Genomic DNA, 17,068 nt, shown 5'->3' on the forward strand with positions numbered 1-17,068 from the left:
TCTCTATAGCCCTGCATGAGCCACCATACATTCTTGTAAATGAAGTGGAGAACCAGTGGTGGAAAGTAACTAAGTACATTTACTCAAGTACTGTACTTAAGTACAATTTTGAGATATTTGTACTTGAGTATTTGCAATTTTCATTCATAATGACAATAATTTCATTTTGATTATTATTAGCTACAAAACATACATTACCCACTTCAGCCCTATATACCTTTCGGCTAATTGAAAATAGCAGATCTACAAGCTCACAAAGTGTCGCATTGTGAGCTTGTAGATCTGCTATTTTCAAAAGATTTTTATACATTTAATACATTTGCTGGAAAATGGGACATTCTGCATAATGAGTAATTTTACTTTTGATACCAATACTTTTGCACTTTTACCTAAGTAAGTTTAGCATTTCTGACTTTTACTTGTAACAGAGTATTTTTACTTTGCAGTATTGATACTTTTACTTAAGTACAAAATTTGAGTACTTTTTCCACCACTGCTTATGGTACACACTGCTGTGCACATTAACCAAAATTCACATCCCCGCGCATATCCCCACTGGCATATATTACGGTCCAGCTTAACCAGCCTTGTCTAGTTTTGTAATTTATTTCTTCTTCTTCTTTTGGCTAATTCCCATCGGAGTCGCCACAGCGGATCATCAGCTTCCATCTGTTTTCTCTGCGTCTTTCCTCGGTCATTCCAGCCACCTGCATGTCCTCTCTCAACATATTTACAAGTTTTAAATATTTATAACAGCGTCTTTAAAATAGTTGTATAATAATCTTCTGAATCTACCTCTGTGGTTTTCTTCAGTCTGTCTGTCTGTCTGAGTGGTTAGTTCAGCCACATGTGAGTTAGCATGTGTTGTTGTTGTGAAGCTGATGAAGTGTGGAGTTTATTAACCCATTAAGACCTGAGTACTCGATTCTAAAAAAAATGTATGTCAAGGACCCCCAAAACTATATGCATTTGGCCGCCGACCATCATCTGAAAATATTTTGTTCCAGGGACCCCCAGAAGCAAAGATCTGGGTTAAAAATGTTTGCTTTAAAAATACATATTCAAAGATTTGCACACATTTTAACGTTTTTTGAAAAAATAGCAGATCTACGAAGTCACGCACTATGAGCTTGTAGATCTCCTATTTTTGAATAGCCAAAGAAATCTAAAATGACACAGATGCTCTACCGGTTTGAATGGGTTAAGAAAATAATAATTATGTCTCCATCCTGCTGTTCCTCATTAAGAGTGATCCGACCATCATATTCCGAACGAACACTCACATTATGTTGTTGAATCACATACAAGCAGGATCTCAGCAAGCAATAAAATCCAAGAGCGTTTGGTGTATGACGAGATAGAGATGTAGCAATTAGGTGTGCAGCAGTTCATTGAACTGGTCAATCCTGATTTTGTGTGTATTTTTGCGTCAAGGTGTACTAAAAGAAAAATGTATAATATTTTAATTTTAGGGTTGGTCACCCTAAAATTGAGTTGGTCTCACCATGTGAGATCATTAGACAGCCCCCCACCAACAGCGTTGACGGATTGTGTGAGAGACACAAGCAACCAGGTCTAGGAAAACAAGCCCAAAAATAAGCAACTTTTATAGGCCCCATGAGCAACCTATTATATACTGTATACATCGGCTATTTGAAAATAGCAGATCTACAAGCTCACAACGCATCGCGATACAATGCGTTGTGAGCTTGTAGATCATGCTATTTAAAAAAATAAGTGGAATATTTGGAATATTTTTTAAACATTCTAACAACACAAATCTGGTACGGGGCTCCATGGCACAAACCATTTTCAGATGGGGGTTAAGGGACAAATACATATTAATTTGGGGATCCATGATCTGAAAATAGGCTATTTGACCATTGGTTTAAATACCGTTTATCATTTTAAAAAGAAAATGGAAGCAAGTCCAAATAAGTAACGAGACTTTAGAAACATGCCCAAAAAGCCGCAACCCGCAACTATCAATATTTACAAGAAACTTGTCAGAAAAAAAAGCCCAAAGTGGCTTATAATAAGCAGATATGGCAACACTGCCCGCATTCACACCCTCCGTGAGAGCGCTAATAGCTGGGAAGCAAAGGTGCTATGAAGCGCTAGCATGTCCACAAACTATAGCTACCAACTAGCCTCCCGACCCTTGTGCCGGAGGCAGCTATTGTTCCGTTTTACGATAGGGGGGTGAGATAGAAACACAGCTGCTGACCGGGTGGAATACAGCGGTTTATTATGCTGACAAAAAAATAAAAACACTGCCTTGTTATGTTGTGTGACAGAGAAAGAGTTGTTATTGCTGCCAGCAAGAAAAAAAGTATTCCAGAACAATAGTGTGACTTCAAACAAACCTTAATTAACAACATTCATTTTCACCATGTTCAGTTTTGTTCCTTAAAATGGTTCCAATTAATCTATTTTATTTCATTTTATTATGCATTTTTTGCCAACATGAACAAGGCGACAACAACAAATATAGTGGTTCTATGACTACAGTATATGAGTATAAGAAATGAACTGCAAACATTGAAGTCACGACCCAGTCCCAGTTCATCAAGTACGTTGTCACATTGCCACCGATATGCTTAGACGCTACCATTTATATCTAGACGCAGCTGTTCTACCATGTGAAAATTGGATGATTCATCTGACTTGAGAAAACTGTACGAACAACACGCAGTCACTCTCTAGGCATTACACGCCGTTGCACTCAAACCGAACATTTCAACTGAGAGAACAAGTTCAAACATATTAATAGTAATCCCAACATAGAACTGAACAAACGTCGCATCCATTCACCTCACAGCCGCGGAGCGACAAACATAATGAATCCAATCCTAAGTGATATGATGAAGTGTCACTGAAAGTAAATATAAATTGACGTGATGCACATAATGCAATTACAAGCAGGAAAGCCACAAGTCATCCCCGAAAGGATTAGACGCTTTGTTTGAGTCGCATTAGGGAACATATATAGCTCTGTGCTATTAAATAGCATGTGTGATTATAGTACAGCTGGCACGGTGCGATATTAAAATGAACAGACTGTAAGCATATAGATGAGAGCAGCTAGCGCTCTAAATCTAATAATGGAGTAGTTGATTACAGAGCTTCCTGCTGTACTAATGAAAAGAGCAAAAGACCCTATACTGCAGGAACTGAGATTTGCATATTATGCTACCAAGCTCCAAAGCTTCTCAGCCATTGGTGTAACGCTGCCAGTTCGCAGCCGGCATCGTTTATGGTCAGAACTACAACTGTATCTGATTGTCTTTTAATCTCAGAGGGGGGTGGGGGGGGGGGGGGGGGGGGGCAACTCATATTGTCCTTCTAATGTGTGAGGGGGCTGTGGTTTATCAATATATATATATTTTTTTCTTCAATTATTTTTCTTTTTGGAAAAATAAATAAAACTAGAAAAAGTGCTCCTCGCAGCACAGGTCTCCGCCAGGTCAGGTACGTTATTCTGGCCTCCTGGTGGCGCTATAGGCCAATGTGAAAGGGGTGTCATTTCTTCTTAGGCTTTTCATGGCAATCAGACACTGCATTCATGATTTGAGGCTTTTGTTCCAAAAATGTGTTTTGCTAAGATTAGACCTGCTGGTGGCGCTATAACAAGCCAATGTGAAAAGGGTGCCATTTCTTCCTCGGCCTAGTGGGAATGTGCGTGTGAAATTTCACGGAAATCGCAAGCTGCGTTCATGATTTGAGGCATTTTGTTCAAAACGGACCAATCCTGCAAACTTTGGAAGCCAACCTTAGCCAATGAGGATGGAATATGGAAAATCGGACAGATCCGTGTTGATCACATGACTATAGAGATAATGTGTACCGATTTGCATGACGTTTGGATAAAATCTGTTGGAGTAAATGGGTTTTGCACAAATCGGCCTCCTGGTGGCGCTATAACAGGGCTATGGGAAAAAATTGGGGCAGAGGTTCTGAATTGGCATCCAGGGACGCAGTTTTGGAGCGAGCGGGCCAACGGTGTCGGAGATTAGCTGTTCACAGACGGACACACGGACGGACGGACACACACACACACACACACACACACACACACACACAGACACAGACACAGACACACACACACACACACACACACACACACACACACACACACACACACACACACACACACACACACGGACGGACGGACGGGGGGTAAAACATACTCTCTCGCCATGCCTTCGGCCTGGCGGAGACAAAAAGAGTAATTGAAAAACAGGGCTCCCTCATGCATTAGAAGGAAAATATCTGTCACCATGCAGAAGCAGGAACGGGTGTTTTCAGTGAGTCTAACATGGTTAAAATGGAGTTTAAAGTTCAATGGGTTTATATACTGTAGGAGTGTGTGTGTGTGTGAGAGAGAGAGAGAAAGAGAGAGTTTTATCTGTTTTATCTCCTCGAGTGTTTGTGCAGGTCCGCGCGCACACACACACACACACACACACACACACACACACACACACACACACACACACACACACACACACACACACACACACACACACACACACACACACACACACACACACACACACACACACACACACACACACCCTCTCTGTAGGCTTGGACAGTATGATTCATGGCTCTCACCACCCTATTGGGTTGTGTATTGATCAGGCAGGCTGTGGGCTGCTGATGACCATGGTGCAGGAACCACAGGGCCATCAACACTCTAACTGCTACATGGTGGCTACCAGGGGCCACAGAGATCCAGGGGCGGGGCCTTGTGCCCGGGGAGAGCCGCTCACTGCTCTATGCTCAACACTGAAGCATCACATAGACCAGTTTTCAACCTTTTTCATACCAAGGACCCCTAAATTGATATACATTTTGCCACGGACCCCCATCGGAAAATGTTGTGCCAGGGACCCCCAGAAGCAAAGATTTGAGTTAAAAATGTTCGCTTTAAAAATATAAATATGTTCAAAGATATGCACACATTTTCAAGATTTTTCAAAAATAGCAGATCTACAAGCTCATAGCGCGGCACTCTGTGCCGCACTATGAGCTTGTAGATCAGCTAAATAGCCAAAGCTAAGTGGTTAAAATCATTGTGACGTTATGTTAACACATTTTGCTGGGGACCCCCTGGCACCCCCTCAAGGACCACTTGTGGTCCCCAGACCACTGGTTGACAACCACTGCCATAGACACATACTGTATTAAGCACATATTAACCAATTAAACCCCATCATCCGTATTATGGGGAAAGCCTTCCCAGAAAATAGCAGATCGACAAAGCTCACAACGCGTGTGTGTGAGCTTGCCGATCAACTATTTTCACAAAAACCTGCGACTACAATAATTCTATTCTTATTCTATTTCACACATTTAGTGGCAGAGGTTTTTTAAAACGGGGTACATCTAATGCCAGCGTTCTTAACGTTTTCGCTGATGTGTTTCGAGCTGTAGACGGCTCCGCGAGGACCCGGATGTAAACAAAGGCGTGCGCGATGGTCGTGGGTCCCAATCTAAGTACTGGAACAATAACATTTCTAACTCGATCCGCCTTTGAGTGATCGCCCGTTGAAAATGGCTCGTTTTCACCATGGTAAAAAGATATGGAGATACGGAGCTTTTTCTCAAGATCCTATAATGGGAGTGGACGGGAGGTAGTTTTTTTTGGACAGGATTCACATAAGTCCATTCCATTTTCCGCGGATCATTCCAAATTGCGTTAGAGCGCCCCATGTGGAAAAAAAAAAAATAATAATAATAATTCTCCTCCCGTAGATCTACGGTTATGGCACTCAATGTGTTAACAATACAGGTGCATGTCAAAACATTTGAATATCGTGGAAAAGCAACGTATAAAATATGGATAAAGTGGTTGAAATGTGTGATGCTGTATTAACACATTTTGTTAAGGATTCTCTATGGGGGGTCAGGCCAGGTGAGCTGGCAGGCTAATCAAGCACAGTAATGCCATGGCACTTCATGCCTTCTGTCTGCCAACAAGCTTCATAGAGATGCTGATTCCCTTTTCCAACAGGACTCCACACCTAGCAGTGCCAAAGCTACTATGGTAGCTGCTGGTTTGCTGACCGTGGTATTAACTGTGCTAGACTGAGCAGCCAACTCACCTAACATGAACCCCGTAGAGAATCTCTACACGGGCTATTGTCAAGAGGAAGATGAGAGACACCAGACCCAACAATACAGAACAATACGTATACAGTATGTCAAAGCAAAATGGGCCCCCATAATGCTATATAGGCTGATCAATTCCATGACACATAGTGTTGATGCGGTAGTTTGTGTAAAAGGAGCCCCGCCCGAACCAATTATTGAGTGCATAAATTAATTAACCCATTGAGACCTGAAGCCGATTCTACATGTCTCCTAAATCCCAACAGTTTTCTGAAAAAGGTATGTTTCTATATCAGTGGTTCTCAATCTTTTTCATGTCAAGGACCCCCAAAATTATATGTATTTGGCCGGGGACCCCCATCAAAATATTTTGTTCCAGGGACCCACAGAAGCAAAGATTTGAGTTCAAAATGTTTGCTTTAAAAATATATATATATTCAAAGATTTGCACACATTTTCACGATTTTTCAAAAATAGCAGATCTATAAGCTCGTAGCGCGGCACTCGGTGCCGCGCTACGAGCTTGTATATCTGCTATTTTTGAATAGCCCAAAGTGTAAAATAATGCTTTTTGGCTCAAATCTAAAAATGACACAGTTCCAGGTCTTAATGGGTTAAGAAAGTCAACATTTCTGTATTATACATATTTTTTTTCTTCATTTGTCTTATTTAATATTCAAAAATTCTGAGATACTGGATTTTGGATTTCCATGAGCAGTATATGCCATAATCAATTATAGAAATTGAACGTCAAATTTTTTTGACATGCAACCTGTACTTTAATATCTCAAGCGCCACCCCCCCGCCATCTCCATTCACAGGAGTATATTTTACAATATCTTTAAATACAAATTCATGAATTTCCATTTCTGCTATTAAGCAGCGAGCTAGATAGGCTGTGACTAATTTGATTGCAAAGGCGCAAACGGAAGTTTGGCGGAAGCATTTGGAAACGGTGAGAGCCAACAATCTGTCTCGAGAGACTCGCAACACTGTATATAGACAGACTTGCCACCTCCCCATTAGCGGGCCGCTTTTGCACAGACTTGAGAAATGGGAAGAACGAGTGCCGATAACGAGAGCGCTTTTAACCCATTGAGACCTGAAGCCGATTCATGTCTCCTAAATCTCAACAGTTTTCTGAAAAATGTTTGTTTCTATATCAGTGGTGCTCAATCTTTTTCATGTCAAGGACCCCCAGAATTATATGTATTTGAACGCGGACCCCCATCAAAATATGTTGTTCCAGGAACCCCCAGAAGCAAAGATTTGAGTTAAAAATGTTCGCTTTAAAAATATATATATTCAGGATTTGCACACATTTTCAAAAATAGCAGATATACAAGCTCGTAGCGCGGCACTCGGTGCCGCGCTATGAGCTTGTATATCTGCTATTTTTGAATAGCCCAAAGTGTAAAATAATGCTTTTTTTTTGCTCAAATCTAAAAATAATAAAGTTCCAGGTTTTAATGGGTTAAACGGCAGATGCAATCGGTGTGTTCGCATAGTGCTCGAATGATCTGTATAGCGCGTTAGCACCAGGTGTAAATGAGGCTGTATTAACGCGTGGGAAAAGCAAAATAGAATCTGCGTGTTAATTGGATCACTTGGAGTGAGTGACTGCTGTCAAGAATCTGAACGCTGACTTTTGCACTCAGGCACAGCGTGCACTGCGGTGACTATCCCCGTGTGTGTCTTTATGTGTGCACACACGCACACACACGCACACGCACACACACACACACACACACACACACACACACACACACACACACACAGTAAGCCAATTGGACAAAAGAAACAACTGTGCGTTCACCCATGTGCAGCTACAGCCACATAAAACAGTAAATCCTATAATCTTGAAAATATCAAAACACGATCATTTTTCCCCATAATGACATGAAAAAGGGTCTTTTCATTTTTTTTTCATAGCAGGGTTTAATTCCAGGCCCAGGATTTTGCAGTGTGCTGCACCAAAACAGAGACACACGCCCCCACGTTTCAAAATAGTGATGCTGTTTGAGGTGGGGGTCATTATTACAACCTGCAGGAGTGGCACTGTGCTCGTCTTTCATGCAGACCCTCGGGCAACGGGAGAATGTTTCGGCCACACATACACACACACACGTGTGTGTGTGTGTGTGTGTGTGTGTGTGTGTACTTGTGCACGCTTGTATTTTGTGGGCACATACTTGTGTGTGTGTGTGTGTCCGCGCGCACACACACATGAGTGCACGTGTGCACAGTACAAATTATGTGCAAATTTACACACGCACATGGATTGGTTGGTTTGTGAGGGCATAATAATGTCCATATGCGCGTGAGCGCGTGTGTGCACATTAACGCGTGAGGGTTGTTTGGGTCTCTGTGCCAGACTTAGTGCCCTCGGGCAGTGGCCTGCACCAGCTGTTGGTAATAAGCTGGGGCCGTTAATGAAGGCCTTTTTCTGAGCTGTGCGGAGCTTCAGCACACCAGGGCCATCGTAGAGCCATGCTCTGGCCCTGCGCTACAGTAATGCCCCATTTATACTTAGTCGTGTGCAGGTGTTGCATTTGCTGAAAATGGCCGAGCTACAAGCTCACAACGGGTCGCAGCTCGCTTGTAGATCAGCTATGTTCAGCGTGCGCGTGCGACACATGTGCGCAACTAAGCATAACTCTCAGGCTATAGCTAACACCTCCACTGCTCCATGATGAGACCACATTAGGCTACTCTCCCTCTTTCTCTCCTCATGTTCCGCCATGCCTCGTTCTCTCTCAGCCTTGCTTTTTCTACACTCGCACTTGCTCATTCTCTATCTCTCTCTCTCTCTCTCTCTCTCTCTCTCTCTCTCTCTCACTCTACATCCTCTTCTGTCAAATTAACACTGTCTCTCTTCTCCCTTTTCTCTCCTTATGTTCCTCCCCGTCTCTCTCCCCTCCTTTTTTCTACTCACACTCATTCTCTCTGTGGCAGTTTATCTCTCTCACTCCGTTTCCATTTCCGTCAAATTAACACCGTCTCTCTCTCTCTCTCTCTCTGTCTCTCTCTGTGTGTCACTTTCTCTCTACCCCGGCTTCATGGAGTCAAATCAGTCTAATAGAGCAGCAATGAGCCTGCAGAGAGTTCTAATGAACCTCAGCCTGGGGTGCCATGCTAACTCTTGAGGATGTCACGTGAAGGCAACAAAAAGAGAAAACGAGAGATCTGTGGGAGGCAAAATTGAATGAACCTGGTGCTCGCCTGTGAGGTTAGGTTACTGCCACAGCGGAAGGGTGAGCGTGCTGCATATGGGGAGGGAATGTTATTCTAGTAAACAAACAAAAAATAAATTTCCTTGTTTGTTTTCATTGTCTGTCTTAGTCACTGTTGTGCCTTCGAATTCTCTGTGACTTTCTATCAGACTTGGGTTTGCAGAAAACATAATGCATTTTTGCACACACACATGCACACACACACACAGACAGACAAAGACACACACAGACACAGACATATACACACAGACAAACAAAACAACACTCTGAGATGTTGGGTTCACCTCTTTGACATTCTTCACAATGTTCTCCTTGAACCTTTCATATCCCCTCACTGTTCTTATTTTTGTGACTCCTCGCCCTACTATTGCCGTGCTCTCTCTCTCTCTCTCACACTCACACACACACACACACACACACACACACACACACACACACACACACACACACACACACACACACACACACACACACACACACACACACACACACACACACACACACACACACACGTGTCATGCTCTATCTCCCACTCTCTCTGGAGACACAGGCTTACCAATGTGCGATGTCGCTAGTCTAGTGAAGGTGTAAGTACCAGCACATTCCTTCACAGGAGCACTTTGTGTCACTGAATTCACCAACACCCCTCCCTGTACAAAAACTGGATTTGGGGCATTTCAGGCGAAATGTATGTTATTTCTATACTAACCCATTAAGACCGGGAACGCATCTCTGTCATTTTTTTATTTGAGCTAAAAAGCATTATTTTACACTTTGGCTATTCAAAAATAGCAGATCTACAAGTTCATAGCGCGGCACCGAACTTGCGCTTATGAACTTGTAGATCTGCTATTTTTGAAAAATCGTGAAAATGCGTGCAAATCTTTAAATATATATATATTTTGATAGCGAACATTTTTAACTCAAATCTTTGCTTCTGGGGGTCCCTGGAACAAATTATTTTGAGATGGGGGTCGGTGGCCAAATACATATCATTTTGGGGGCCCTTGACAGGAAAAAGATTGAGCACCACTGATATAGAAATATATTTCTATATCGTTTATATATCGCTCTTCACATTTCTCACTCCGTGCAAATATTTTTTCCGAAAACGGTTGGGATTTAGGAGACATTTGTAGAATCGGCTTCAGGTCTTAATGGGCTAAACTAAACTACAGCGGCATACTCTCCATAGTGAATACGGTTATGTATATTGTGACAGGGGGATAGAACGAAAAGGACAGTGCATGCTGTGATACAGACAGGCCTATTAAATCTTCTGAGAAACCTGGAAAATCAAACCTGAGTGCCGGTGGTCCGGTTCGACGCGTCCCTCTTTGATTCGCGAGCACGAGAGCTTCGGATGGGCTTACAGCCATCACCGCAATTACACTGAGGCTAATGAAAGCCGACGCCGCTAATCTTCACAAGCTATAGCCTCTCTGAACATCACACGCGCCGCCCCCTTCATATTTCCTGCTGTCCGGCAGTGGTGCAAAGTAACTAAGTACATGTACTCAAGTACGGTACTTAAGTACAATTTTGAGGTATTTCTTTTTTACTTTACTGGAGTTTTATTTGCAATTTTCAGTACTTTTACTTCTACTCCTCCACATCTCAGATCTAAATATTGTACTTTTACTCCACTACGTACCTATGTATTTGAAAACTTTAGTTACTAGTTACTTTGCAGATTTTGATTATTATTTCAAAACATATATAAATCACATAAAAAAATCTGTACTGTAACGTTTGTTCAATAAGTCACAATATTACTTTTGGGGGTGAAACAGTGTTGATCAGAGCGGCAGCCAAAGCCGGACATGGCTCCATAGGACGCCAAGCGATTGATGCGAGAAAAAACAACCGCACGGGTTGAACTCCGCCCCAATGAAAGGAGTTGACAATCGATATCAAATCATATCCCACGGCCCGATGCTAATACACATGCTGTTTGTGAAGCAGTCAAATCCCTGTTTTCTCTGCAGGGTAGGCAGTGGGCGAGGTAATCGCTGTCCCCGAGACACAGACACAGGAAGACAGGCAGGCCAGCTACAAGGAGAGATTGTTATCCTTTAGCCTGAATTGCATTTTGCCCCAAACCAAAAGAAAATCGAATGAAGCATATTTCTGTGGGAATCTCTCTGTTTCAAGCTGTTTATCTGTTGGCTCAGGTGATTAGTCACCTCTCTCTCTCTATCTCTCTCTCTCTCTCTGTCTCTCTCTCTCTCTCTCTCTCTCTCTCTCTCTCTGCTGCCAACCCCGCTCCGGTTGGAGAGGCAGCAGAAGCCTGTCCAGGGCTGATGCAACAATGCAATTGACCCGCTCGCTGCACACCATGCCCGGCCTGCTCGGTGTCCGTCTACACGTCTGGAACTTGGAACAGAAATCGCGGAGCTCTGGCTCCATTTGTGGGGCCCACACACGCACACACGCACCCACGCACGCACGCACGCATTACTCTACTTGAGGACACCAACCTTTTTGAATGGTTGTTTTGGTTTCTAAATGTCATTTTTCCCTATTCCTATTCATTTTGCCGAATCCTCAACACTAAACCCCAAACATGACCTAAACCTTGGGGGTTTACCCGCAACCTTGACCCCAACCCCAAAACCTAACAACGAAATGTCTAATAATCCTAACCCTGACTGGCCCCAACCTGAATATTTTCCTAACTGTAACTGTGGCTTTAACTTGGTCTGGGACCAAGAGATGGTCCTCACAAGGACAATGTCTCACGTTCTACATTGTAGGGACATCTGGCTCTCACAAGTATAGTAATACCCTGTTTACCCACACGCACGCACGCACGCACGCACGCACGCACGCACGCACACACACACACACACACACACACACACACACACACACACACACACACACACACACACACACACACACACACACACACACACACACACACACACACACACACACACACACACACACGCGCGCACGCACACACACACGCACACGCACACAAACCCCTCCCACCAGAATACACTGCCCATGGCTATGTTTTATGCAATGCTAATTCCAACGTACAACTCCCCAAGTCAGGCATTAGGGGAATGCTTTGCAATCGCATTTGGGAAATGCATTATGTAAGCTGCTTTATTCTGCGCTAATACGGGCCAGGCAGGGAACAGCCCCGCCACGGACCTTCAAAAGCCCCATAACTCCCCTAATTTACGAGTTCCTTTCATCACCTTCATCATTAAGGCACTCTTCGTGGAGGCAATGTTCTGTTTGATAGTGATGACCTGCCTATTTAATTGAGCCGGGCTTATATAGGAGACACGAATGTGGAGACAGCGGACAATAAAAAGCAATCTATTATCTGCTGGAAACAATAGCCGCTGCTCAAAGTTATTGTCTGGCCGTGCGGTAACGGGAACGGTCAAGAAGTGCCTCTCTAAGAGCACAAACAAAAAAAGGCGCCCCCCCCCATGACATAATGCCAGGCGCCATAAAATGCCAGACACCCCTGGTTGCATTTGCATATTGAAGGGGGGTCATAACGAGATAGCCATCTCATTACCTGAGATAATTACTGCTCAAGGCACAACCACTCCTCACACCGCACTGTATCATTGGGGAAGCAGTTAACTTCAAAGTTTTCAGCAGTCACTCATATCCCCGCTGACATTTAGGACACCGTTTCTGTGCCACTGTGTCACACGCCCGCCGCCAAGAGTTTAACAGCCGGATCCGAGGCACAGAAATAGCAACGGATGAACAGATACACAGGTAGATGGATGGATGGATGGTTCCTTCCCACACCTCTCTGTTGTACTTCCCAAGAGCACAGACCCGTGAACGTGTGGATGTACGTAGCAGAGTGGCTATAGTTAGAGTTTAGACATGGTGAGATAATGGCACCTCTCCGGCTGACTCCTGAAATGTTGTGGATGCCCGAGGCGGTGGAGCAATCGCTCAAATGTTGCATAGTGTTAAGACTCCGTCCTCATCATTTCAAACAAATACATCAAACAGTGATATCTCGACAACCAAGTCATTCTCTCTGATCGCTATAAACGATCGCATGTAATAGTGCACTTAGTGCATTCCCGAGAGACTGCGCGCGCGCGCGTGTGTGTGTGTGTGTGTGTGTGTGTGTGTGCACGTGTGCATGCCATGGTAGACATTAAAATGCCTGAAAATTACATCCCCTCTTTCTCTTCTCTCCTCTCTTTTCACTCTACTACTCCATTATCGCTCTTTTTTTTTACTGCTGCTATTACACTGGGCTCTTAGAGAGAAACAAAAAACAAAAACAATAGACAATGGTGGTTTGGGAAAACACTCCCAGCAGCCACCTGTCTTCTTGTGACAACCCCCCCCACACACACACACCTCAAAAAGCGTTGCTCCAACTCCCCTGGTAAGCAAAGGCGCAAAGGCTTATGGCCCGCGTTTTGCTGCATTGACACTGGCAAGTGTGGTCAGCTAAACTGTCGCAAATTCGCCAGATTCGACGCGTTGCTCAGCGAGCTCGTGGCACCGTCACGTGTGCATCTGTGTGTGAGGGAGCGACGAGCAAGACAAATATAAAGGCTTGGGTTTAAAAGAGAACTGGCTGGTGGCAAGAATTCATTTTTCCCCATTGCAAGCAGGGATTCGTGTGGAGAGAGAATGGGAGTGAAAATGGAGAGACAAAATCGGATGATTGATTGATGCTTCACTGCAAGTTCTTCTGTAGCTCATAATGCAGCAAAAAGTGTTGGCCGTAGCTTCATGTCCCAAAATGTGGAATGACTTACCAAAAGACCCTAAAGGGATCTCGACTCCCTGCCCAAACTCAAAACTAACCTAAAAAGAATTCCTTTCGTCAAAATACAAGTGAACATAGTTTAACTCCTTGAATACCTTGATAGCAGAATCCCCTGACCAGAGCTCCCCAACTTGCTCTGTGTATTGTATTGTATCTATTACTGATTAATTGAGTACAAAGGACCACGATGGAAACAAACAAGGGGCTCTTTGTGTTAACCTTTTAGCATAACCTTTGATTGTACTACCTGTATTGTTAATAATCACCTCAATAAAGTATTCAATGAATCCCTCTCATGTTTCCACCGAGAACGACTTGTGGCTTGTCGTTTTGTCGGTGCTAGTGTGAACGCTTATCCACTCAGTTGCTTATTTATTCATACTCTCTCCGTTTCACTGGGAAAGGTTAAGGTCCAGAGGTGCCGACCACTAACCGCTAATGTACGACTCACTGATGCTGCTCAGTGGAAACGTCCTGGAGCTCGGTGGTCAAGGTGGTCAATGTCCTTCCACGATGGAGTACCAATTCATTGCGCTCAGCACCGAATCAATATGCGTTAAAAAAAACTCCGTCATACCAAACCCTGTTTTAACAAATAGTTTGAAGATCCTCCGCCTGCCAACTACTCCTCTCTCGACATTCAAATGTTCTGTGTCTCGAAGGAACATGCATTATCTCCATCTCTCAGTCTGCCGAGTGGTCTGACAGCGTCCACACTCCGTAGGAGTCTCGGGTCAATTTTTAATTGGTTTTGTTCCCTTCTCCAGATCCTGTTTTCTCGCAGGGCTTCAGGGTGGTATTTGGACATTTACCCTCTTGGGGGCGTGAGCAGGCCTGCCCTGGCCTCCAACAGTCGGTCTGTACAGTCTGCCACATTGGTATTCAGAGGGATCGACCCGGCTGATCAGCTCTCCGGTCACAAAACAAGAACACCCACGCACAAACAAAATGGACACTGCTAGCCAGGGTTCGATTTGTAAAAACTAAACAGAGGGCGGGTGCGGAAATTCTCTTCCACTGAGGCACCATATATTTCTGCGGAAATGTACTTCTAGCAAAAATAACTGATTTACAAGGTTTTGATATCGTAGATCTGCTATTTTCTATATTTTTGAATTGAAAATCATTTCGATTTTTCTTTTGACAGATTTGACAAGCATATACCATTTTTCATTCAATCGTTGATATTATCAAACATAAATATCATACATATAAGTCTACATTTCCCAAAACGAAATGCATGTATTTAATTTAGTCTGACCAGAAGCAGGGATAAACCATATTCCCACCAGCAACAACAAATGAATGACCAGGGGAGGATATCAAAAGCAGAGACACGTCCCCGGCAACAAATTGATCCCTACTGCTAACAAACAACAGCAACACATATTCCCACAGACAGACATACCGTACACATGCATATGCAGGGATCAAAGATCTTCTGGTTACTTTAGCTGAAGAAAGCATCACAAAATACCACCAAAGATTGCTCGTCGGCAGTCTGAATTGGCTCGATCCACTTCAAAATTGAGCACAAATCTGCTTAAAGAAAAGACACCCCAAGACTTGCAACGCATTATGTGTCATTGTCGATAAGTATGGCAGGATATAGGCTTGGAATAATATTGTGAGCTGAGGAGAAGACGTCTTTCCACAATTGCAGAAGAGCAACAACCTAGGTGAAGTTAACGTACCATGAGAAAAAACAGTGAATTAAGTGACTGCACGAAAGTATTACTTTATTTCCCCTCATTATAACTCAGCTCCAGCACATAAATAACAGGAAGTGGACGCTGCAGAGTTTGAGCGCGAGACGGAGCTGATAATTAGGAGGCGTCTGATAAACACTGACACATCACAAAAAAATAAATAATAATAAAAACATGAGTCGCGTCAGCCCCAAAGTGCTGTGAGCTGTAGTTTTTAAACTCTGACCATCTCATTTCCTGACTGTTGACGCAAGGCGCTGATACGTCCCATTAGTCTGTCTATCTCCGCTCTCTCCTTCCATTTTTTTGCTCTCGCGCCCGCCGACTCTAAATGATACGCCGGCAACGGCGCGACACGTCAGCACATTTACAGATAGAGCCCCCCGTCTGGGGTTTAATGAATGCTTAAGTGGTGAGGAGAGCTTGAAGTCCCACTAACCAACGACGACAGTAACGAGTCGGCCGGCTTGTTTTCATCTGCAGCTCGGCCCAAAATAGAGCTGGCGCAAGGTGGTAAAGCGTTTAGAACGAAAGTGCTTGCGTGCGCAAACAGCCAACGCGGTTTAATTTGCGTTAATCTACTGCCAACGCTTCTCCGGCGTCTCTAAACATAGCTGTCGCACACAAATAATACAGTTAAGTGTTGACGCTTTGAAGGGGAGGACATTCAGAGGCACGGAGGGCAAATTAGCAAATGACGCGTTAATCATGAAAAGTCTGCATTTCTAAATTGGTCGGCATGTCAACAGCACCTTCATCCAAATCACATGTGGTCGGGGCTATGCATTGCTTGAATATTCCTCACAACGACCGCAAATCATCTCCTCCGCCACCCTTCGCTGGCTAGCAGACCTCAAGACTGAATGTGAGTCACAACACCCGAGTCACCTTGCATTAAACTTCATAAACTAGAGAGAGAGAGAGAGAGAGAGAGAGAGAGAGAGCGAGAGCGAGAGCGAGAGCGAGAGCGAGAGAGAGAGTGTCATTATGTTGGCCAAGTCACGAGTCCCGGTTGTGAACTCGGCTGCAGAGAGCCAGATGCATCTTGAGGCCCACATATCTTCATTCCAGCCCAGGGGGTGATACTTGCTGCCAGTTGCTGGGGGGCCCCCAAACCAGCATATGATTGATTGAAACTAATATAGTTCACACCTCATTTCTACGCTGGAAGGCTACATAAAGCCAGAGGCTCCCATGGGTCAGAGTGTGAACAGCGGGGCTCTTCACATAGC

General features: G+C 43.9%; 1 protein-coding gene across 4 annotated transcripts in view; it reads right to left on the minus strand.

Annotated features, from left to right (window-relative positions):
- Positions 1 to 17,068, minus strand: part of nrxn2b (neurexin 2b) — an 884,672-nt gene that overhangs the window by 629,009 nt on the left and 238,595 nt on the right. The window lies entirely within an intron of this gene.

Source organism: Gymnoscopelus microlampas, assembly GCF_963454915.1.
Source record: "Gymnoscopelus microlampas genome assembly, chromosome: 19".
Taxonomy (NCBI): domain Eukaryota; kingdom Metazoa; phylum Chordata; class Actinopteri; order Myctophiformes; family Myctophidae; genus Gymnoscopelus; species Gymnoscopelus microlampas.